Consider the following 25,437-nt stretch of genomic DNA (forward strand, 5'->3'; position numbering starts at 1 on the left):
GTGATAATGAGATAGGATAACACATTCAAAGTGGTGGAGCAAGTGGTGAAGATCATGATGATGGTGTGATGGCCATGGTGATGATCAAGAGCTCGGGCTTGGAAAAGAAGAAAGAGAAAAACAAAAAGCTCAAGGCAAATGTGATATCCATAGGAGCTTTTGTGTTTTGGTGATCGAGACGCTTAGTGAGTGTGAACACATTTAGGATAGATAGCCGTAATATTAAGAGATGTGAAACTCATCGTGAAATACAGTTATCAAAGTGCTACTAGATGTTCTAACTAATTGTATATGTATTTAGATTCTAGCAAGTGCTAACACCCTTGAAAATATTTATGAAAATATGCTAACACACGTGCATAAGGTGGCACACTTGGTGGTTAGCACATTTGATCAAGGGTGGAGAAGTTGGAGAAGTAAAGGCGATGTTTTCACTGATCAGACTCTGGAGGAGTGCATCCGGTCAGTGGTGGTGAAGTAGCGCGACCTCGGTCTTCAACCGAACTCTGGCGCGAGGAGAGGACCGGACGCGCAGGCCCTGCGTCTAGTCATGAATGACGTACGCTGACGTAGGCGGTGTTGGTGTTGGCGCGCAGAGCCAGAGAGGACCCGCGTCGATGCCGCGTCCAGTCAGGCACGATCGGACGCTCACGCGGAGACCCCCGAGCTCACACTTGAGCACGGGGAGGAACTGTGACAACGGTGGTTGCATCAACCACTAACTGCGCCGACACGCCCAGCGCACCACACTGTGCCCCGCGCGCATAGACCGGCGAGCGGTGCCTGGGGGCGCACCCGTCAGGTCCAGCACAACACCATGGACAGGGGGAGCGATCCCCCGCACTTCGCTCGGGCGAACCAGAACATCGCCACCGCGGCAATGCTTTTGCGCAGCCTGTCTGAGCCGAACGACCCTCATGAACAGGCGATCCACCGGAACCTCCGGGCTCTAGTGGAGACTGCCGCCGTTCAACAAGCGGAGTGCTCCATATCGCGACGCCGATACGCATCCTCGCTCTCCGCCAGGGGAACGAGAACGCAACAGATGGATCGCTCCACCCGATCGCCGCTACAATCGCCAAGTGCGGCACAGGAGGCCACACTGGCACCTCATCTTGACCCAGCAATTGCTCCACACCGACCGCCTGTATTCGCGCGGCTCAAACCGAATCGAGACACGCAGTAGCGACCGGAATCCTAGCCCTGATGGCCCGGGACCACGGACCTTTGTCCAAAACCCCCCAACAAACGCCGCTCTCGCTGCGCTCCGATGGAGGTCGGGGCAAGGGCAAGGCCAAGCGCTGGGATCAGGACGAAGGCCCCTCCACGCAGAGGGGGAAAAAGAACAGAAAGAATCACCGTCGACCGACCAACTCTACGTTGGTCACCACGGCTGATCATGCGGGCACGCAGCCCTAGCAGGGCCCTACCGGCCACTTCCACGAGCTCATGGAGAGCCCATGCACCAACCATGACTACCCCGTAAAACACCTCTACAAGGACTGCCAGCTCCTCAAGCACCTTCTACGGTAGGTCGGTAGGCCGAAGGAAGAAAAAGGCAAGGAAGCAGCAACCAAGAAAGGGGCGTAGCGGGCTAGGATCTGGACGACTGAAGGATGAACTGATTCGACTGGACACGTACCGACCGAAGGACAACAATGACGCCCTTCTCTCTAAGCACCTGGAATAGCTATGTCACTTTTTCCCTAAGCTTCAGTCTTACCATTTGTTTACTTAGTATATGCTCCTGTAAGAGCACCCTGACCCGAACACTTTTCGACCCGGGGCGCTCAAGGGCTCCACTAGGATACACTGCTATCATTATGCTTAATGACTACCTCCCTATTTTGTTTACATATGGTGGAATTCCTTCCTACCCAACCAACGGGATAGTTTGTTCCTTAGTTTTGCTTTACGTAGCTTTGCTTTAAAAACATTCCAACCGATCGCACCTCACCTTTCCTTACGGTTACGGGCAGCCGAGCCTCGCAGGCCAGGCCTCGGGCTCCCAAGGTCGTGGCCTACAGGACAAATGGGTAGGTACAAGAAAGAAAGAATAAAAAACAAAATTATGCTAAGGGAAAACTAAGGAACGAAAGGGAACAGGCTCCCCCGAACGGAGCAATTCCATCACAAAAAACAAAACCGACGGTAGTCATTAAGCACACAGTAATATTTACACGGAGCTCCCCCACAAACTTAAAACTTCTACCTTCACTAAACTACTTATATTTTGCAAGCTATTGGACTGGCCCGGCGGCATTTGCTGTCAGAGCAACCGACGGAGGCGCAGGCTGCTCACTCCCCGACGGCACGACATTCGGCTCGGTCGGGGCCAGGGCAATGTTTGCCTCCGACCTAGGCTCCGCGTCATCTATAGACTGGGAAGCGTCTTCTGTGCGCATGCTTTTGGCCATGTCTTCACGGCGGACGTCCATCACCCATCGGGCAGAGACTTGCTCTGCCACCGACCTTGCATGCGGCAACAAGCCCTCCCCAATCGACTAGATGTCCTCCATGCTCAAGCCTTTAGCATACCTGCTGCAGATGGTGGCGAAGTCTAGGTTCAAATGGTGCATCGCCACCGATGTCAGCACCCCCGATGCCCCATAGAATAGCCTGCTCCTGATAAGGTCCTGAACCGCATCCGAGACCTCCACCAGCTGGACCGCGGGTGCGCTTGTGCTGGGCGCTGACCCAAAGACGTCCGAGACGACAAGCTGGGCAACGATGCGGATCTGGTCAAGATCCCCCTCGAGAGCACGTCGCTCTTCATGGGACTTGCCCAGTTCCTCTGCATTCCAGCTGAGGGTTGCCTTGATCATTTCCAGGTCCCGCTCCAGCGTCTTCACCTTTCCACCCAGCTCTGAGAGAAGAGCGACAAGCTCAGAAACAGACTGAAGGAAAAAAACTAACAACAAAGAATAGAAAAAGCACGTACCAATGCGGAAGTTCTCAAGGATGGAGAGATCCTCCGCCTGCCGAGCCGCCTGCTCACGCAGCTGGGCACTCGCGTCCTCCGTCCCCATCACCCGGCCCCGGAGCGCGAGCACCTCCTGGTCCACCTCCAACCGGGCCCTTCGCGCTACCTCCAGGGCCTTCCTTGCTGACTCCAAGGCGGCCCACTCTGACGCCAAAGCACTCCGCTCCGGCTCAAGGGCCACCAAGGCCTCCTAAAGTGCCGCCTCGGTGTTCGCCAGGGATGCCTGCAACCCCGCCTCAGTCTTCGCCTGGCGCGGTGTGCCTCTTCTTCCTTCTTTCTCTGGCGACTTCTGTAGGAAGGTCTGTCCTGAGGGAATCCATGCTCCCATGAGACACTTCCTTTGCCTCTAGTTCGGCCACCATGTTCAATAGTCCCGATGGCGTATGTCAGCTCATCCTTCTCTCTGTTGGGCCTGAACGCACCACTAGCAGTAGCTCTCTGAGCATAAAACAATCTTTCTGCTGCTTCTTGCAGTCTTGCGCCATAAACGCACTTCCCTGTCTCCTGGTCTAGTGTTCCCTCATGAGCGAAAAACTAATTCTTTGCACGTTCTCCCCACTCGAGTGATTCTGGTCTGATACCCTTGGCAAGAAGGTCTGCTTCCATTTTGTTTCACTTCTTAATGGCAGTCGGGTAGCCACCTGATCCCAAGGTATGGTGGTATGTCTTCTGTTGGGCATTACATTGGTTCTTTATCACCCGACTCACACCCTCTTCCGAAGTTTTGTACTATACAAACTTATCCCAATAGGGCCTCTGCTTTGAGATCGGGCCTGAGACAGTAAAATCTGGTGCTATGTTCTTCTTGACATACGTCGTGTATAGGTGTTTCTTCCAAGTCTGAAACTGGGTGGCCATCTTCTTCATTGCCCAATCCCTAACTCGCTCCTTCAATTCATCACCATCTATTATATCATCATAATCATCTGTTTGGAGCGTGAAATGTACCAAGACATCATTCCAAATTAATGCCTTGTCATGATCGGAGACAAAACTGATATGAGGAGCATTGGTCTTCTTCTTCCATTCACGGGTACTAATCGGGAGCCGGTCCCGTACAAGGTAACCACAGTGGTGCACAAATTTCATTTTATTCGGCCCCCCCCGGTTCTCCTGTATCCACATTGAACTCTGAGATGATGAAGCGACCCTCCAATGGCTTTTTGGGACCTCGAACATTTTTACTCTTCGTTGTAGTTGTTGATGTCGATCCAGAGGGCTACAAAACATAAACATTATTTTTAATGTCATGAGCACACATAAGACATATGATAATATATATATATAGCTAATAATAAAAAATATATACTTGGCCAATATGTTGTTGCTCATTTTGTTCAAGAGCTAAGTACTGACTCCCGTCATCTACATCCTCTTGCACGTTATTTTTAGCACCATCATCGCCGGCAACTTGAGTGCCAGTGTTGATCAAATTCATCATCAACTCCTCCTCATCCATATTTCTCGGGTCGGCCATCTAGCTTCAAAAAACAAAACCAATATATAGTACGTCAAATCTTTGCTTATTACATGCGTAAAATCTACAAACAATATGCATTATTAAATCTTGCCCCTCGATCACGGACGCAATTCGCCACACTAGGACAAACTACGTCGGTACTAGGGCGAATTAGGGCACGAGAAAGGGCGGTGTGACAAGAGTGGCGGTGCTCCACTCCGCCGTATATATGTCTGTACACATGGGTGAACGAGGGCGGCGGTGCTCCGCCGTATACATAGAAACACATGGACGAAATGCATATGAATACAAATGACGTATATATATGTGTCGGCGCGGTGGCCGGTGTGCTGACGACGATGACGTGAGGCGGGCCGGCGTGCTGACGACGACGACGACGTGAGGCGGGCCGGGGCGGTGTCGGTGCGTGATGTTGTGATCCTATGTACCATGTGATCAACCATGTAGTCATTCATCATATGAGAAAATTCTATGTTAATAATATAAGTATAAGTCATTATGAAATGTAAGTATATGTGTCTTATTGCTCATATAACCATTACTATTTCCGAAATGATAAGAATTTATTTTCTTCTTCTACAGGCGATCTCTGATGCTATGATATAAAGTTTGAAGATAGTCTTCCCGGAAAAAAATATGTAATGCTCATATTACTTTAGCAACATTAATATATTATATCTGTATATTCAAAGTTCACAAATGAAGAAACATGTGATATTTTTGATAAACTAAAAAACGCTTAGTTTACAAACTGGGTATCAAAATTGAGTTCCTATTTGACCATTATACCATTATATATCCTACAACAAATCCTTCAAAAAAAAGACCCTACATGAATATATTTGGATAAAATTTCGTTAATAAACATTGATCTATGAAGATAGAAAAAAATCTTCTATTGAAACTGCATCTTGAAATAATGGCATATCATATAGTGATGAATGTATGGCGGTTGATGGGCTGGATCATTAGCGGATGGTTCGTAGCGTTGTTTCCAAATAATATATAGCGTGTTTATTATACAAGCCATGGATTTACATCGATCTAATTAATTTCTAAAGTAATTTCATTGGTGATCCTTAATTATACTTGTCATTTAGAGTTCCAAATATTCAAAACTTGCCTTAAGATATGTTTTTATTTAAAATTATTTAGAGTTCCAAATATTCATTTTTAGTTTCTAGATTTTATGATTCAAAATTTGGAATTTTCAATCGACCTCGACCGTTGACATGGCTTACACCAAAGTTGTAGTTTTCGACGTGATCTATAACTCGGCAGTGGAGGGCTCGGACGAATGTACAAAGAGATCAACGAATATATCACCTCGAAGCTCGGCAGTGTACGTACTGGAGGGCCTCGGGCCGGCGCGGTGGGGCAACGCGCGGTGGAGGGCCTCGGGCGCGGAGGAGGGTGCGGTGGAGGGCCACGGGCAAGCGCGGAGGAGGGGCACGGGCGCGCGCGGTGGAGGCCGCACGAGGAAGAAGACGGCGGCGCCGGTGTCACGGAAGGCGAACGGATACGGCGCGAGGAAGAAGAGGGCGGCGGTGTTTGACGAGGAAGAAGACGAGCGGATCGATCTGCCAGGCGCTGGAGGTTATATAGTAGAGGAGAATTACTCCCGGTGCCAGCCACCAACCGGGAGTAAAAACCCTTTACTCCCGGTGCGTATTACCAACCGGGAGTAAAGGTGCCTTTACTCCCGGTGCGTGTTACCAACCAGGAGTAAAGGTATACCTTTACTCCCGGTTGGTAACACGCACCGGGAGTAAAGGCTTTTTTTTTGGCGGGCCACGAAACTGCAGCCCACCTTTACTCCCGGGTGGGCTTCCCACCCGGGAGTAAAGGTGGCCTGCAGTTTCGTTTCCTGCCTGTTTTAAGCAATAGTCTTGTTAAATACAATAGAAACGCAATAGTTTTTATTAAATACATAGTAAATTAAATAAAAGGCATAAAATTATTTTGTTAAAAATATGAATTTTATTTTTATTTATTGCACATAGGAAAAATCGATAACCTAACTTTTTTTATTTTTTGTTAGAATTATAAAACATAATGTAACTAATATTTATTATTTCGTTAATGCAAAAATGTAGTGTTTAATTAAAATTATTAAAATTATTGGTTTTGGACAGGAAATTTGTTTTCACATCATTTTGCATGTTCTTTGTTTCTGAACAGACGTTTCAAGCGTGGTATTATAGGAGCATACCACATAACCTTGGCAGGGATTTTCTTACGTGGACGTTCGCCCTCAACATCACCAGGGTCATCTCGCCTGATCTTATACCGCGACGCATGGCATACCGGGCATGCATCCAATTTCTCGTACTCTTTGCCATGGTATAGGATGCAGTCATTAGGACATGCATGTATCTTCTCTATTTCTAGCCCCATAGGATAGACAACTTGTTTTGCTTCGTAGGTAGTGGCGGGCAATTCATTGTACTTCGGAAGCATCTTCTTTTGGATTTTTAGTAACTCTCCAAATCCCTTGTCAGATACACCATTCTTTGCCTTCCATTGCAGCAATTCTAGTGTGGTTCCCAACTTTTTCTGCCCTGCATCACAAGTTGGGTACAACAATTTCTTGTGATCTTCTAGCATCCGCTCGAACTTGATCTTCTTCTTTTCACTTTCACATTCTCTTTGTGCATCACGAATGACCTGACAAAGATCATCAGCCGGCTCATCTTCTGCGGCTACCTCTTCTTCAGCTTCTCCCATTGCAGTATCATTGAAGCACGTACCATCAGGAATAATATCATTGTCGTCCCATTGTTCTTCTTCATCTTCTTCCATTACAACACCGGTTTCTCCGTGCTTTGTCCAACAAATATAGTTTGGCATGAAACCCGACTTGAACAAGTGTGAATGAAGAGTCCTTGAGCAAGGATATTCCACCGTATTCTTACATATGGCACATGGGCAGCACATGAAACCGTCGCGTTTGTTTGTCTCGGCCGCACGTAATAAAGAATGCACGCCGTCAATGAACTCTTGTGAGCGGCGATCAGCATTATACATCCAATGACGGCTCATCTGCATTACATGACATAAATATCATATTAAAACCTAGATCATAATTAATTATTTATACAACATGCGTGCCACCACAAAAGATACAAATTTATGAAAGCATCGCTACAATGTAGACAATCCCAACTACCACTAAAAGAACTAAAGCTAAAATACATTTCAGGAGCACAAGGATTTCGCGACCAATCTCAACTAAAACAGACAGATCCTCCGATTGTGCAACATCTTTGGGCTTCTTCGGCTGGATCACTGCCTCATTAGCCGCCGTATTTGCCTGTTGTGCAAGATATTTTTGCACGAGTTCAACATACTCTTCCTCCCAGTAGAAGCCTGAACATCGTCCACTGCCATCCCACTGAAATTAAAACAAAAAATTAGAACTTTAATCACAACCATCATGAAAATAGGTATAAACTAACCATAATCATTAAATACGATAAAATAACTCACATTGCGATCCGGACACTTGTAGAAGATACGATCCTTGTTGGGACCCTCCTTCTTCACTCGGTACTCCATTACAATCTTCGTCTCATCACGACACTTGCCGCATAGAATGAGAGGAAGGCCTGGCCTAAGTCGCTTTGGAAACCCATGAGAGGCCGAGGACCCGGAAGCAGTTGCCATCTACTCTCTATACTCATTTTTTAATACACTATAAATTTCTTCTTTTATAAACAAATAAAATTAACAAACTATAAAATTATCTAGATCTCTAAACAATGATATTTTTAATGGTCATTGTGTTCTCGTCTTTTACTGCGGCAGGTAAGTAATTCATATGATATTTCCACAAATTAACAGAAGAATGGGAATGTACACACATAACAGACTACTACGACGATATCGGGACGTGTGAATAAATAACCATCCGTACTAGTTGACCTTGCTTACGTGATCATCTCGGCGAGCATTTCTCCACCGGACAGCACCGTACTTGGTCAAGGAAGAGCTCCGATTCTATGAGGAAGGGAACACAGTCTCCCACGACCGTTGTCACTCTCCCTCGTAGAATCAAAGCTCCTCCTTGATGTCCGTTACCGCTCGACAGAGAACATGCTTGCCGAGCTGAACACGGTCCGCAAGTTCAACTAGTACGGATTTTCTATAATTTTCTAACTATTTTCTAAGTTTTTATTTATATATACTACGTTTAGGTACGGTGATTGACAGACTACTACGACGATATCGGGACATGTGAATAAATAACCATCCGTACTAGTTGACCTTGCTTACATGATCAGCTCGGCGAGGATTTCTCCACCGGACGGCACCGTACTTGGTCAAGGAAGAGCTCCGATTCTACGAGGAAGGGAACACGGTCTTCCACGACCGTTATCGCTCTCCCTCGTAGAATCAAAGCTCCTCCTTGACGTCCGTTACCGCTCGGCAGAGAACATCCTCGCTGACCTGAACACGGTCCGCAAGTTCAACTAGTAAGGATTTGCTATAATTTTCTAACTATTTTCTAACTTTATATTTATATATACTTTAACCTTCTTTCATGTAAATATGCAAGCTTAAAGTGATTTTGAGCTCAAATTGCTTACAAATGAAAAAAAACCACAATAAAGAACCATAAATATATATAGTGAATAAAATGGCATAAGAAAATGGTAAAAAATGAGAGTATGAGATTGGTAACCTTTACAACTGAAGAATCGACGGAGGAATCGAAGAATGGATGGAGGAACAATGGAGGGAGGGAGGAAGCAAGAACACTACTGTAGTGAGCTTCAAAATGTGCTGAGCTCGGGCTTGGGGAGGAAGGAGGAGACGGCCGATTTATAAAGGGAGAACATTTAGTCCCGGTTGATAGATCCAACTGGGACTAAAGGTAACTTTCCAACCCCGGGCGCAGCCACGGCCCGGGAGTAGACCTTTACTCCCGGTTGGAGCCACCAACCGGGAGTAAAAGTATACCTTTAGTCCCGGTTGGTGGCTCCAACCGGGACTAAAGGTCCCTGCCACCTCTGTCTGGCGCAGTAGCCGTTGGGCAGGGACCTTTAGTCCCGGTTGGAGCCACCAACCGGGACTAAAGGTATTTCTAGTCCCGGGGGCAAAAAATTCTAGGACTAGAGCCCATTTTGGCCGAGGATCAAAGGTCTGTTCTCTACTAGTGAGTGTGCTAGCCGCCGAAAATTGGTGTGTTTGATTCTCTTGTTCTTTAGTTTTTGGCTAAACTCTTTGGTAACCATGATGTATTGCACCTCAGATGGATCGATTGTTTCCGTGGCTGCGGGAAAGGGCTTGCCTTGTGATCAAGATTGTAACTCTCGAGAAGGCAAGATAAGTAGATATTCAGGGCCCACCCTTCCTGAGGTACGGCATAACGGCTGCATGTAATATCATCATAATTACTGTTACTGCAAAAACTTGGGTTGTGGGAAACTAATCTTTCGGACGGCATTTGACATATGTGTCCCAAGCATCCACACAGAGCTTACAATAGCATATAGATAACATAACCTTTGTATGGAGAAAGGGTGATACCTATAGTTATTTCTTTACAGAATGTATATGAAATTAAAACATCTCTGCATCAAATAATTTTTATCTTTTCCATGTTAGGTAATTTTGTGAGGTTTCAGGTTTCCTTCAGGTTATGCCAACCTTTAAACTTATTTTCTCATGGTGCCAGAAGGAGATGTTGAAAAGAAACTCTTTAAACTTGTGTCCAGGTTATGCCACCCTTTAAAATTGTCTGTAATGCTGAATGAAACACGTGTCACAGCGGCACATTCACGAAAAAATATTGTATGGAATGCAGAAAAAAAGGTTTTATACTTAAAAGCTCTAGTTTGATTTTGGTGAATTGATGAAAGCCTATATGCTAATCCTTTGCTCTAAAGTGATAATGAGATAGGATAACACATTCAAAGTGGTGGAGCAAGTGGTGAAGATCATGATGATGGTGTGATGGCCATGGTGATGATCAAGAGCTCGGGCTTGGAAAAGAAGAAAGAGAAAAACAAAAAGCTCAAGGCAAATGTGATATCCATAGGAGCTTTTGTGTTTTGGTGATCGAGACGCTTAGTGAGTGTGAACACATTTAGGATAGATAGCCGTAATATTAAGAGATGTGAAACTCATCGTGAAATACAGTTATCAAAGTGCTACTAGATGTTCTAACTAATTGTATATGTATTTAGATTCTAGCAAGTGCTAACACCCTTGAAAATATTTATGAAAATATGCTAACACACGTGCATAAGGTGGCACACTTGGTGGTTAGCACATTTGATCAAGGGTGGAGAAGTTGGAGAAGTAAAGGCGATGTTTTCACTGATCAGACTCTGGAGGAGTGCATCCGGTCAGTGGTGGTGAAGTAGCGCGACCTCGGTCTTCAACCGAACTCTGGCGCGAGGAGAGGACCGGACGCGCAGGCCCTGCGTCTAGTCATGAATGACGTACGCTGACGTAGGCGGTGTTGGTGTTGGCGCGCAGAGCCAGAGAGGACCCGCGTCGATGCCGCGTCCAGTCAGGCACGATCGGACGCTCACGCGGAGACCCCCGAGCTCACACTTGAGCACGGGGAGGAACTGTGACAACGGTGGTTGCATCAACCACTAACTGCGCCGACACGCCCAGCGCACCACACTGTGCCCCGCGCGCATAGACCGGCGAGCGGTGCCTGGGGGCGCACCCGTCAGGTCCAGCACAACACCATGGACAGGGGGAGCGATCCCCCGCACTTCGCTCGGGCGAACCAGAACATCGCCACCGCGGCAATGCTTTTGCGCAGCCTGTCTGAGCCGAACGACCCTCATGAACAGGCGATCCACCGGAACCTCCGGGCTCTAGTGGAGACTGCCGCCGTTCAACAAGCGGAGTGCTCCATATCGCGACGCCGATACGCATCCTCGCTCTCCGCCAGGGGAACGAGAACGCAACAGATGGATCGCTCCACCCGATCGCCGCTACAATCGCCAAGTGCGGCACAGGAGGCCACACTGGCACCTCATCTTGACCCAGCAATTGCTCCACACCGACCGCCTGTATTCGCGCGGCTCAAACCGAATCGAGACACGCAGTAGCGACCGGAATCCTAGCCCTGATGGCCCGGGACCACGGACCTTTGTCCAAAACCCCCCAACAAACGCCGCTCTCGCTGCGCTCCGATGGAGGTCGGGGCAAGGGCAAGGCCAAGCGCTGGGATCAGGACGAAGGCCCCTCCACGCAGAGGGGGAAAAAGAACAGAAAGAATCACCGTCGACCGACCAACTCTACGTTGGTCACCACGGCTGATCATGCGGGCACGCAGCCCTAGCAGGGCCCTACCGGCCACTTCCACGAGCTCATGGAGAGCCCATGCACCAACCATGACTACCCCGTAAAACACCTCTACAAGGACTGCCAGCTCCTCAAGCACCTTCTACGGTAGGTCGGTAGGCCGAAGGAAGAAAAAGGCAAGGAAGCAGCAACCAAGAAAGGGGCGTAGCGGGCTAGGATCTGGACGACTGAAGGATGAACTGATTCGACTGGACACGTACCGACCGAAGGACAACAATGACGCCCTTCTCTCTAAGCACCTGGAATAGCTATGTCACTTTTTCCCTAAGCTTCAGTCTTACCATTTGTTTACTTAGTATATGCTCCTGTAAGAGCACCCTGACCCGAACACTTTTCGACCCGGGGCGCTCAAGGGCTCCACTAGGATACACTGCTATCATTATGCTTAATGACTACCTCCCTATTTTGTTTACATATGGTGGAATTCCTTCCTACCCAACCAACGGGATAGTTTGTTCCTTAGTTTTGCTTTACGTAGCTTTGCTTTAAAAACATTCCAACCGATCGCACCTCACCTTTCCTTACGGTTACGGGCAGCCGAGCCTCGCAGGCCAGGCCTCGGGCTCCCAAGGTCGTGGCCTACAGGACAAATGGGTAGGTACAAGAAAGAAAGAATAAAAAACAAAATTATGCTAAGGGAAAACTAAGGAACGAAAGGGAACAGGCTCCCCCGAACGGAGCAATTCCATCACAAAAAACAAAACCGACGGTAGTCATTAAGCACACAGTAATATTTACACGGAGCTCCCCCACAAACTTAAAACTTCTACCTTCACTAAACTACTTATATTTTGCAAGCTATTGGACTGGCCCGGCGGCATTTGCTGTCAGAGCAACCGACGGAGGCGCAGGCTGCTCACTCCCCGACGGCACGACATTCGGCTCGGTCGGGGCCAGGGCAATGTTTGCCTCCGACCTAGGCTCCGCGTCATCTATAGACTGGGAAGCGTCTTCTGTGCGCATGCTTTTGGCCATGTCTTCACGGCGGACGTCCATCACCCATCGGGCAGAGACTTGCTCTGCCACCGACCTTGCATGCGGCAACAAGCCCTCCCCAATCGACTAGATGTCCTCCATGCTCAAGCCTTTAGCATACCTGCTGCAGATGGTGGCGAAGTCTAGGTTCAAATGGTGCATCGCCACCGATGTCAGCACCCCCGATGCCCCATAGAATAGCCTGCTCCTGATAAGGTCCTGAACCGCATCCGAGACCTCCACCAGCTGGACCGCGGGTGCGCTTGTGCTGGGCGCTGACCCAAAGACGTCCGAGACGACAAGCTGGGCAACGATGCGGATCTGGTCAAGATCCCCCTCGAGAGCACGTCGCTCTTCATGGGACTTGCCCAGTTCCTCTGCATTCCAGCTGAGGGTTGCCTTGATCATTTCCAGGTCCCGCTCCAGCGTCTTCACCTTTCCACCCAGCTCTGAGAGAAGAGCGACAAGCTCAGAAACAGACTGAAGGAAAAAAACTAACAACAAAGAATAGAAAAAGCACGTACCAATGCGGAAGTTCTCAAGGATGGAGAGATCCTCCGCCTGCCGAGCCGCCTGCTCACGCAGCTGGGCACTCGCGTCCTCCGTCCCCATCACCCGGCCCCGGAGCGCGAGCACCTCCTGGTCCACCTCCAACCGGGCCCTTCGCGCTACCTCCAGGGCCTTCCTTGCTGACTCCAAGGCGGCCCACTCTGACGCCAAAGCACTCCGCTCCGGCTCAAGGGCCACCAAGGCCTCCTAAAGTGCCGCCTCGGTGTTCGCCAGGGATGCCTGCAACCCCGCCTCAGTCTTCGCCTGGCGGGCCTTCGCCGCCTCAAGCCCTTACTCAGCGGTAGTCACCCGCTCTGCTGCACGCTGCCCCTCTGCCCACGTCATGGCCGCCTCGGCTGCTCGGTCCTGGGACTCACGGTAGGCAGACTCTACCCGACACTCGAGCTCGGCCATCCGGGCGTGTTTTGTCCAGAGGAAGCGAGACTTACGAGACGACATCTCCTTTAGACTCTACAAAAAATAGGCGCGCTAAGGCAACCAACAAAAGGTTCAAAGGTCATGGACAAAGTATGGAAAACTCACTGTCGCGGCAAGCTGCAGGTCGACCTCCACCAACTGTTGAGCAAACCTAACCTGCCTCTGGGCGTTTCCAAGCTTCTCGGATAGGTTGGTGAGCTCGAACACCATGTCATGCCCTTGCTCCCCAAGGATGTCCCAGAGCTGATGCTCCCAGGAACCCCAAAGGACAAACCGCACCTCTGTTTTGTCCTCAGGGCAGGCCCACTCTAGGTCACCCTCCTGCAGCCCACCGAAGGGCCCAGCCTCTAATTGGACCACCACCAACTCCCGCGGTGACACCGATGGCCCCGCCGCGATATCCGCCTCATCATTAGACAAAATGTCCACCACTTTATTTGTGTGGACCACCACCGAGCATCCCGACTCCGTCTCGGCCGTACTTTCCTCTAGCGCCTTTGGCCCTGGCGACAAGGATGAGCCAGTGGCCCTCCGCCCGGTGAGGCCGAGAGCCCGGTCTCCCTCTCCTCTTTCGCCGTGACCAGTGGAGGAGGGGCTGCAAGGGTTACTTTCAACGTAGCTCCCACCGTTGGCACCGGAATCGCCGCCAAAGTCGACATCACCGCCGTCACTATGGTAGCAACCGCCCCCAATAGGGAAGGGCTTGCCGCCACCACCCTGCTCCCCCCGTCACTCACCACAGCATGCTGCAGGGTGGGCCTCTAGGTCTCCTACATGGGAGTCAAGGCAATGCTTAGCCCCGTCATCCCTCGGCCGCTGACAGAAATTACAGGTAAGTCACACTCCAAAAAGACTCAACCAGCAAAAGACCAAAGAGCAACAAAGGTAACACATTGAGAGGTGAGTGGCACGACTCTGAAGGCAGGCCCTGACAACGATGGACCCGTAGGACGAGGACCGCTCCCAGGCTACGACCTGTGCCCCCTCGCTTCAGACGGGGGTGGAGTCATCCCGACCGGCTCCTGCCCGGCCTCCCGGTCGCTACGACCTCTGGCTTGGGACTCCCCAAACAAAGCAATGGGCGGAGCATCCACTGGCTGCAAGTCACGCGATGTACAGGCACCAGTCTACTCCTCGGACCGCCCAGCTTGCTCAACTGCGTCCGCCACAGGCGATGACGGGACCGGCGACACCACCAAGGGGTGCGGTGACCGCGTCCATTTCGCCGTCCGTCCGCCAATGACGTCCATGCTCGCCGCACGCTTCCTCGGTGCGGGAACCACTGCACGCCGTGCAACCTCATGCTCCTCACCAGCAGACGTCGCCGTAGGGTCGCGACGCTCCACCGAGGTCACAACGACCTCCCGACTCTCCTCCTCATCGGGAAAGACCATGTTGTCCAAATCTGTAGGATCATCCGATGCAAGTTCCAACTCAACGTCGCTCCTATGTTCCCTAGCCTTCACGCGTCGGGTGACCTCCCACTCCTTCTCCTACTTCCGCCGAACCTCCCTAGTTCTCTTCTTCTTCCGAGCGTCTACCGCCTCCTTCTAGGCAGCCTGCTGGGCCACGCCCTCTAGTCCCTTAGGAAGGTGTGGCCGGGACTTGTACTTTTCAAGCCCCTACGAAATGGATGACCCAAAATCAAGATATAGGAAAAGTAGAGGAAGAGACATGAATGAAAAAGAAGGGATCATACCAGTCTAGATACGACCGAGGCATTGAATGGTATGGGTTTCCCCATGACCATCTCCTTGGGCCTTAGCTGCAACACCTAGCCCAGGCGACACCAGACCTCGTCGTCTGGCAGGTCCTTCGGCAATGCATGATCCGGGTTCGACTGACCGCTGTACCTCCACATCGACCACATCCTCTCCACCAACGGTGCAACCCAGCGGCGGTAGAGGGTGTGGAACACCCACACCCCATCAAGGCCCCGCTTTACGAGCCCCTAGAGCTCCTCCTCGATGACTCCCACCTTGTGCTTCTCTGTGCAGGTGCAACCCCATGACCAGCTATCCTGCTTCTCTGGCCTCCCACCGATGAACACCGAGAACGGTGTCACCACCAGATTCCTGATGTAAAACCACTCCCCGTGCCACCCCCAGTTGGAGTCACAGGGGGTGTACATGAGGTACGAACCTCCCGCGCTTGGCTTCCTCTACAAGGCGAAACCTCCCACCGGCGTGGTTTTGGCCGAATTCCCCACCGTCAGGGTCCTCCCGGAGAACAGCCACTAGAAGAAATCCGCATGTGGCTCCATCCCGAGGAAAGCCTCGCAGACGATGACAAAGCCGACGATATGCAGCACCCCCATCGGATTAAGGTGCTATAGCTCCAGACCCCATTCATTAAGGAGTCCACGCAAAAACCAGTGCGCGGGGTATCCCAACCCGTGCTCATGGAAGGTGAGGAAGGACACCACCTCGTTAGGCCGAGGCTGCGAAAACTCCTCCTCCCAAGAACCCTCTAATGCGCCACCTCCTGCGGCGGCAGAAACCCCTTCTTGACGAAGGCCTCCAGCACTGACTTCCTCACGGTGGACGACCTCCATTCTAACATTTCGCTCAGGGATCGAAAGAGGATTGGTGAGTTCTTCTCTTCCCCCTTGCTCTCTCCCCTTTCTTTCCAAGAAACCTCCACGGCTCTTAGGAACGCTCACGGCAAGAAGGAAGAGGGAAGGCAGCGGCAGATGAGGAACATGCAAAAGAACAGGGCAAAAAAACCCTCTCCCTTCTCCTACTTAAGGAAAAGGAAACAACAGTCAAGGAAGGATGCGTCGATCGGGGAAGACAGAACGGTGGAGCAAGGAATTCTCTCTCTTTCCCATTTAATGTAGATAAGACACACCCTGACCGATGAGATGCGCCCTGCGTGACGGAATGGCTCCTGATTAGAAGGGATGTGGCTTGGCCATGGCCCACCACTACTGCATGACCAACCACTACCACACGATGGGCATGGGAACCAAAGCGCCACCACACGTAGGTGGCTCCCCGCTTCCCTTGGCCAGACCTAGAGGAACCCAAAGCAAAATCTTTTGCTGAAAGAAACCATCTGACCCCTGAGTTGATCGAATCACTCAGGATAGACACCAAATGACAGGTAAGGAAGTGAAGGGGCACCCCATTTAGGCCATGCCGACTCTGTCATGAATGACGAGCATGGGTCCCGGTCGGACATTTTTTACTAAAGCTCTCTGAACCCCATCACTCAGGTCATCAAGGTGAGCACGTGTTCGTTAATACAAAAACTGTTCACACAAGGACTCACCCACGATTGACGAGCGTAGGTCCTGGTCGGACATTTTTGACTGAAGCTCTCTGAACCCCTAAAAACTCTAGTTTGGTTTTGGTTAATTGATGAAACCCTAAGTGCTAACCTAGTTTATCAAAGTGATTATGAGATAGGTAGCACTACTCTAAGTGATGAAGCAATGGCGAAGATCATGACAATGGTGATGGCATGGTGATGATCAAATGCTTGAACTTGAAAAGAAGAAAGAGAAAAACAAAAGGCTAAAGGCAAAGGTATAAATGGTAGGAGCTATTTTGTTTTGGTGATCAAGACACTTAGAGAGTGTGATCACATTTAGGTTTGATAGCCATACTATTAAGAGAGGTGAAACTCGTATCAAAATACGATTATCAAAGTGCCACTAGATGCTCTAACTCATTGCATATGCATTTAGGATCTAGTGGAGTGCTAACACCCTTGAAAGTATTTGTGAAAGTATGCTAACACATGTGCACATGGTGATACACTTGGTGGTTGGCACATTTGAGCAAGGGTTAGAAACTTCATTGGCGAAGTGTCCGCCCATAGAGTGCAGACAGTTCGATGGTGCCATCGGTGCCCTATACAGAAAAGATAGGGGTTCACAGAGTGACCAAACGCTGGTGGCACTATGACCGGACGCTGGGGTCCTGTGTTCGGTCAGTAGCAGCAGTGAGCACATGTCTTGGTCTTATGACCAGACGCTGGCGTGAAGAGTGACCGGACGTTGGCTGTATGTGTCCGGTCAGTGCTGACGTTTACTAACGTGAGGCGCACAGAGGAAATGTTGAGTGACCGAACACCAGGTGAGTCTAGTCATGCATGACTGGACACATCCGGTCATGGATTTCCACGAATGGATGCTTACTAGAAATGACCGGATGTTGGGGGTCCACCGTTCGGTCACTTTGTAGCAGCGCGTCCGGTCATCATTTTACCGTTGGGATCAGGAGCTCAGTATTTGAAGAGAGAGGATACGTGGTGTGCATCGCATGATCAGACGCTGAGGTCCAGCATTCGGTCAATCTAACCGGAGCGTCCGGTCAGCCCATGTTCAGTGCAGTGAGTAGCCCAACGACTTTATTTCATAGGGGCTTCTATTTAAGCCCCATGGCCGGCTCAAGCTCACTCTCTTGGCCATTTGCATTGACATAGCAACCTTGTGAGCTTAGCCAAAGCTCTCCCACTCATCTCCATCATTGTTTCATCATCATTGTGAGATTGGGAGAGAATCCAAGTGCTTTGCTTGAGTGATTGCATCTAGTGGCACTTGGCATTTGTGTTTTGCTGCGGGATTCACTTGTTACTCTTGGTGGTTGCCGCCACCTAGATGACTTGGAGCAGTGAGGATCGTTGAGCGGAGGTTGGTGATTATCTCCAGCTCTGATCGTGGTGATTGTGAGGGATCTTGAGCCTTCCCCGGTGGAGAGCCAAAAAGTAATTATAGTGGATTGCTCGTGTCATTGAGTTACCTCACTAGTGGGTAAGTTCTTGCGGTGTCCAATTGTGTGGACGAGGTTCATGCAACACCTCTTAGCCATTGAACCACCAAGTGTTGGTCGACACAATGGGGACTAGCGTGTCGGCAAGCACGTGAACCTCTAGAGAAAAATTGGTTGTCTCTTGCCCTTTGGTATTCTCCCAGTGATTGATTTAGTATTCATCTTATAATTGGTTCACTCCTCTACACGGCGGTATAATCACCCTACTCACTCATTTATATTCTTGCAAACTAGTTGTGGCAAGCTCTTTAGTGTAATTAGAATTGAGAGCTTGCTTTGTTATTTTAAGTTCATCTAGTGGAGCTCTTTAAAGTAGCAAAATTGAAAGCTCTTAGTGAGTAGTAACTTTACAAGTTATGTGCCTAGTAATCATTGTAACTAGAATTGTTGGATAGGTGGCTTGCAACCCTTGTAGAGCTAGAGCAAGTTTGTATTTCGCTATTTGTTATACTAATCAAATTACTCTAGTTGAGTTGTAGATTTTTAAATAGGCTATTCACCCCCCTCTTGCTATATTAGGACCTTTCAAGTGGTATCAGAGCCATGGTCACCGTTTGATTGAAGGCTTAACAACCTTGGAGTCAAATTATGGCTCAAGTTGTGTTCAACCATGTGGGGGCAGACCACCGTTCTTTGATGGCACATGCTATGATTATTGGAAGAGAAAGATGAGGATGTATCTTGGTTCAATCAATGATCAAGTATGGGAGGTGACCGAGAATGACTATGCTATCATTGCTCCCGATGACCCCACCAATCAAAACAAGACCAACAAGCAATGTAATACAATGGCTCTCAACACCATATACAATGCCATTGATTCCAAGGTGTTTGAGCAAATCAAGGATTGTGAAAGATCAAATGAGGTGTGGAGGAGATTGGAGGAAACATATAAGGGCACACCAGTGGTGAAAAATGCTAAGTTATAAATTCTCAAGGATAAGTTGACAAGCTTCAAGATGAAGGAAGATGAGAGCATTCCGGAAATGTTCCATCGGTTGTAAGTGATTGTAAATGACTTGAAGGCCTTAGGAGAGAAGATCAAGGATGATGATGTCTCTCATCGGTTCTTGATGTGCTTACCTCCAAGATTTGAGATGTTGAGATTGCTCATCATAAGAGGAGGATTGAAGGAGATTACCCCTAACCAAGTACTAGGTGATGTCATGACCCAAGAGACATACCATGTGGAAAGGGAGGGGAATGACAAGACGGAAGAAGAAGACAAGAAGAAGAAGAGTATATCATTCAAGGCTAGCTCATCATCATCCAAGAACAAGGGCAAGTCCAAGAAAGAATCAAGTGATGATGATGATCTTAGTGATATTGATGATGAAGCTATGGCCCTCTTTGTACACAAGATGAGAAAATTCATGAAGAAGAAGGGCTATGGTGCAAGAAAGAGAAGAGATCACACCAAAAGCAAAGAATATATGAGAAGATACTACAATTACAAGAGCCCCAATCACGTGGTAGCAAATTGTCCCTACAATAGTGACAATGATGAGGATGAGAAGAAGAAGCATAAGAAGGATAAGAAAGAAAAGAAGAAGAAGAAGGAGAAGAGAATAACCTTCCAAAAGAAGAAGGGTGAAGGCTATGTGGTCACTTGGGATAGTGATGGCTCTTCGGATAGTGATGACTCTAGTGATGATGGCAAGAAATCTATCAAGAAAGCACTAGCAAGCATCGCCATCAACAACAAGCCCTTCATCTTCGACACTCCATCGACATGCCTCATGGCAAAGCCTACCAAGGTAAAATATGATGTGAGTGATGATGATGAATGTGAAAGTGATGCTTGTAGGAGTGATGATGATGACGAAGAGTACTCCAAGGAGGAGCTCATGGACATGTGTGAGCAAGTGCACACTTGTTTTGAGATGAAGAGAAAGGAGTGCAAAGAATTGAACAAGAAAGTCAAATTTCTTGAGCAATCTCTTGATGAGCTCAATGCCACTCATGAGAGGCTAATGGAAGTCCATGAGAAGCTTGGCAAAGCTCACTCTAAGCTTGAAAAAGCTCACTCCTCTCTTATCGAGCAAGTCAAGAAGGAGGAGGCCAAGAAGGAGCAAGTGATCGTGTCTTGTGATGTGGGACTAACATGTGATCTTATTGATGAAACTTTTTATAAGCCCATTGTAGTTGCTCCCACTAACACTTCTTGTAGCACTACTACTTCTACTTCACCTTTGAGTGATGGTCTCACTTGCGATGCCTCACTAATGGTAGAAAATGAGACTCTCAAGAAGGAGGTGAATGAGCTCACCGTGCCTTAGGCAATGCCTATGGTGGAGATGCCCGCTTGCTAAAGTGCTTGGGTAGCCAAAGGTTTTCTCTCAACAAAGAGGGATTAGGCTATACCCCCAAGAAAAGCAAGGCGACCTTTGCCACTCTCAAAGTTAACTTTGTGAAGGGCAATGGTTGGTTTTGCAATAGATGCAAGCAAGTTGGGCATGTAGAGCAATATTGCAAGATTAACAAGAATAAGCTACCTAATGTATCCTTAATTAAATTTGATTATTGTTACATGCTTGTTAAGGGTGCCAATGGTGTGAAGGCTAAATTCATTGGTACACCAATTGTGGACCCAAAGAAGAAGGCCATTTGGGTACCAAAGACCTTGGTAACTAACCTTCAAGGACCCAAGCAAGTTTGGGTGCACACAACACATGACCGGTGATCCAAGAATGTTTAATTCAATCAATGAAAACAAGAACAATGAGATTGATAGTATCACATTTGGTGACAATGGCAAAGGCAAGGTCAAAGGGCTTGGTAAGATTGCAATATCCAACGACTTGAGCATTTCCAATGTGCTACTAGTAGAGAGTTTGAACTTCAACCTTTTGTCGGTAGCTCAATTGTGTGATCTTGGTTTCAAGTGCATATTTGGTGTGGATGATGTAGAGATCATAAGTGTAGATGGCTCTAACTTGATATTCAAAGGATTTAGATATGAAAATCTATACTTGGTTGATTTCAATGCTAGAGAAGCTCAATTGACAACATGATTAATCACTAAGTCTAGCATGGGTTGGTTATGACATAGAAGGCTTGGTCATGTTGGAATAAAACAATTGAATAAGTTGATTAAGCATGACTTAGTTAGAGGCTTGAAAGATGTCACATTTGAGAAGGATAAGCTATGTAGTGCATGTCAAGCCAGAAAACAAGTTGGTAACACACATCCTAAGAAGAGCATAATGAGCACATCTAAGGCATTTGAGTTGATGCACATGGACTTGTTTGGACCAACCACATACACAAGCATTGGTGGAAACAAATATGGATTTGTAATTGTGGATGATTTCACTAGATACACATGGGTGTTCTTTCTTGTTGACAAGAGTGATGTATTTGCAACATTCAAATCATTTGTCAAGAGCATTCACAATGAGTTTGAAACAACTATCAAGAAAGTTAGAAGTGACAATGGTAGTGAATTCAAGAACACTAGAATTGATGAGTTGTGTGATGAATTTGAAATTAGACATCAATTCTCGGCCAAATACACTCCACAATCAAATGGTCTAGTTGAAAGAAAGAATAGAACTTTGATTGACATGGCAAGATCAATGTTGAGTGAGTACAATGTGAGTCATTCATTTTGGGCCGAAGCAATAAACATGGCTTGCTATTATAGCAACCGACTCTATTGTCACCCCATGATGGAGAAGACACCTTATGAGCTTTTGAATGGAAGAAAGCCCAACATAGCATACTTTCGGATTTTTGGTTGTAAATGCTACATATTAAAGAAAGGCACTAGATTGAGCAAGTTTGAAAAGAAATGTGATGAAGGTTTCTTGCTTAGTTACTCCACTACTAGCAAGGCTTATAGAGTTTGAAATTTGGCTAGTGGTACTCTTGAGGAGGTTCATGATGTGTAGTTTGATGAAACAAATGGTTCCCAAGAGGAAGATGAGAATCTAGATGATGTAAGAGGCACTTAATTGGTCAATGCAATGAAGAACATAGACATTGGTGATATAAGACCTAGAGAGGTGATTGATGTTGAAGATGACAAGAATCAAGTGCTCTCTAACTCAAATATGCAAGCTAGTGGTTCTCATGATCAAATTCAAGCAAGAACTAGTGATGACAAAGTGCAAGATCAACAACAAGTGGCTAGTTCATCATCTCAACCAAGTGATCTATCAAATGCAAGCAATCAAGTGCAAGTGCTTCAACCAACCAATGTTGCAAAAGATCATCCCTTGGACACTATCATTGGTGATATTTCAAGAGGTGTGCAAACTAGATCAAGATTGGCTTTATTTTGTGAGCATTTCTCATTTGTGTCATCCATTGAACCTAGGAAGATAGATGAAGCTTTGAAAGATGTTGATTAGGTCAATGCTATGCATGAAGAGCTAAACAACTTCACAAGAAACCAAGTATGGGAGTTAGTTGAGAGGTCTAAGGATCATAATGTGATTGGAACCAAGTGGGTCTTTCAGAACAAGCAAGATCAAGATGGGATAGTAATAAGGAATAAAGCAAGATTAGTGGCTCAAGGTTACACTCAAGTTGAAGGTCTTGACTTTAGAGAAACATATGCCCCGGTTGCAAGATTGGAAGCAATTAGGATATTGTTAGCCTATGCTTGTGCCCACAACATCAAGTTATACCAAATGGATGTGAAGAGTGCATTTCTCAATGGGTACATCAATGAGCTTGTGTATGTTGAGCAACCTCCCAGTTTTGAAGATGAGAAGAAACCCAACCATGTTTACAAGTTGAGAAAGGCTTTATATGGATTAAAACAAGCACCTAGAGCATGGTATGAGAGATTGAGAGATTTCCTACTCTCTAAGGGATTTAAGATGGGAAAGGTTGACACCACTTTCTTCACCAAGAAGCTTGGAAATGACTTGTTTGTAATGCAAATCTATGTTGATGATATCATTTTTGGGTCAACAAATCAAGATTTTTGTGAGGAGTTTGGCAAGATGATGGTAAGTGAGTTTGAGATGTCCATGATTGGAGAGCTTAGCTACTTCCTTGGTCTTCAAATCAAGCAAATGAAGAATGGCACATTTGTGAGTCAAGGCAAGTACATTAAGGACATGCTCAAGAAGTTTAGAATGGATGATGCTAAAGCTATTAGTACACCAATGGGAACAAGTGGAAGCTTGGATAGTGATGCTAGTGGCAACATGGTGGATGAAAAGATATATCGGTCTATGATTGGAAGCCTACTCTATGTGACCGCAATAAGGCCGGATGTGATGTTTAGTGTATGTATATGTGCTAGATTTCAAGCCTCACCAAGAGAAAGTCATTTAAAGACAACAAAGAGAGTATTGAGGTACTTGAAGCATACACAAAATATTAGATTGTGGTATCCCAAAGGAGTAAGATTTGAGTTGATTGGATATTCGGACTCCAATTATGCGGGATGCAAAGTTGAGAGAAAGAGCACATCGGGCACATGTCAACTATTGGGAAGATCACTTGTGTCTTGGTCATCAAAGAAACAAAATAGTGTGGCACTTTCAACCGCCGAAGCAGAGTACATTTCGGCCGATAGTTGTTGTGCTCAATTACTTTGGATGAAGGCTACTTTGAATGATTTTGGAATCAAATTCAAGCAAGTGCCATTGCTATGTGACAATGAAAGTGCTTTAAAGCTCACCAACAACCCGGTTCAACATTCAAGAACAAAGCATATTGATGTCTGCCATCATTTCATAAGAGATCACCAACAAAAAGGGGACATTTATATTGAGAGTGTGGGCACCGAAGATCAACTTGCCGATATCTTCACCAAGCTACTTGATGAGAAGAGGTTTTGCAAGCTAAGGAATGAATTCAACATACTTGACTTCTCCAATATGTGTTGCTGCACCCCAATTTATATGACATGCCTATCCTTTGAGCAATTCAAGGTAAAAGTTGATTAGCATGGCATACATCCTTGCTAAGGACATGTTTAGTGCATCTAGACATATTTCACATTTGAATAGGCTCATTCATGAAAATCAAATGAATTTAATGCTTGTATGGTACCACTATTGCTTGTATGCTTGAAATGATCTAGTGGTAGCATATGACATGTTTGTGGGCTTGTAAACCTAGTGTTTGATCTAGAAAATAAGCTATAAGTGTTTAACTCAACATGGTACAAGATAACCCTTATTTGAAGGTGTGAAGAAGCTTGTCTTTGGATCAAACCGAGTTAAATATCTTTTGCAAGTGATCTAGATTGAACCAAATTGAGAAAATGATCCTCATTTCACATGGTTTCACCCCAACCTATCTATAATTTGAGCTCACCTTTTGTGCTAATTGTTGACAAAGGGAGAGAGAAATTCACAAAGATAGTAAGATAGGAGAAGCAAACAAATGAAATGACATTGTAAGGGGAAAAAATGCACACAAGTAGGAGGAGCAAGCTCATAAACTTGTATGTTGCATTTTGATGTGCATGTCATATATTTGCTTGCATAGCACAAGTTCTAAGTTTCAATATCCATGCTTGTGTGGTGTATGCTAGTTATATGCTTGAATGGTGAAATGAAAAACTAGCATGCATAGGCTAAAGTAACTAGACTTATGTTCATTTTATGGAAACTAGACCCTTGCTTGCAATGTTGATCTTATGGGGTATTCTAGTTTTTGTGTATATATAGATATTAATGGTTCTAAGGATGGTATATTGGTACACTCCGATTGGTATCATGCTTCAAAGGTCCATCTCTTATACCTTAGCATCATACGGTAGAAATTGTCTCCTATATTTCCTATCTAAGCATATGTGCAAGCTACAATCCAAACTCTTAGCACATATGTAGGGGGAGAAATTGCTACCATTTGGAGTTCATGAAACTTGTCCATATTCTTTTACACATGGTAAATATGCTTGGGCAAGCAATGTGGATTCAATTAAATCTCAA

At 47.0% G+C, this 25,437-nt stretch overlaps 1 pseudogene; it reads left to right on the forward strand.

Annotated features, from left to right (window-relative positions):
* Positions 1-9,698: 9,698 nt before the first annotated feature.
* LOC136544241 (F-box/LRR-repeat protein At3g26922-like) overlaps positions 9,699-25,437 on the forward strand; it is a 41,570-nt pseudogene continuing 25,831 nt past the window's right edge.

The sequence above is a fragment of the Miscanthus floridulus genome, chromosome 3 (genome assembly GCF_019320115.1).
Source record: "Miscanthus floridulus cultivar M001 chromosome 3, ASM1932011v1, whole genome shotgun sequence".
Taxonomy (NCBI): domain Eukaryota; kingdom Viridiplantae; phylum Streptophyta; class Magnoliopsida; order Poales; family Poaceae; genus Miscanthus; species Miscanthus floridulus.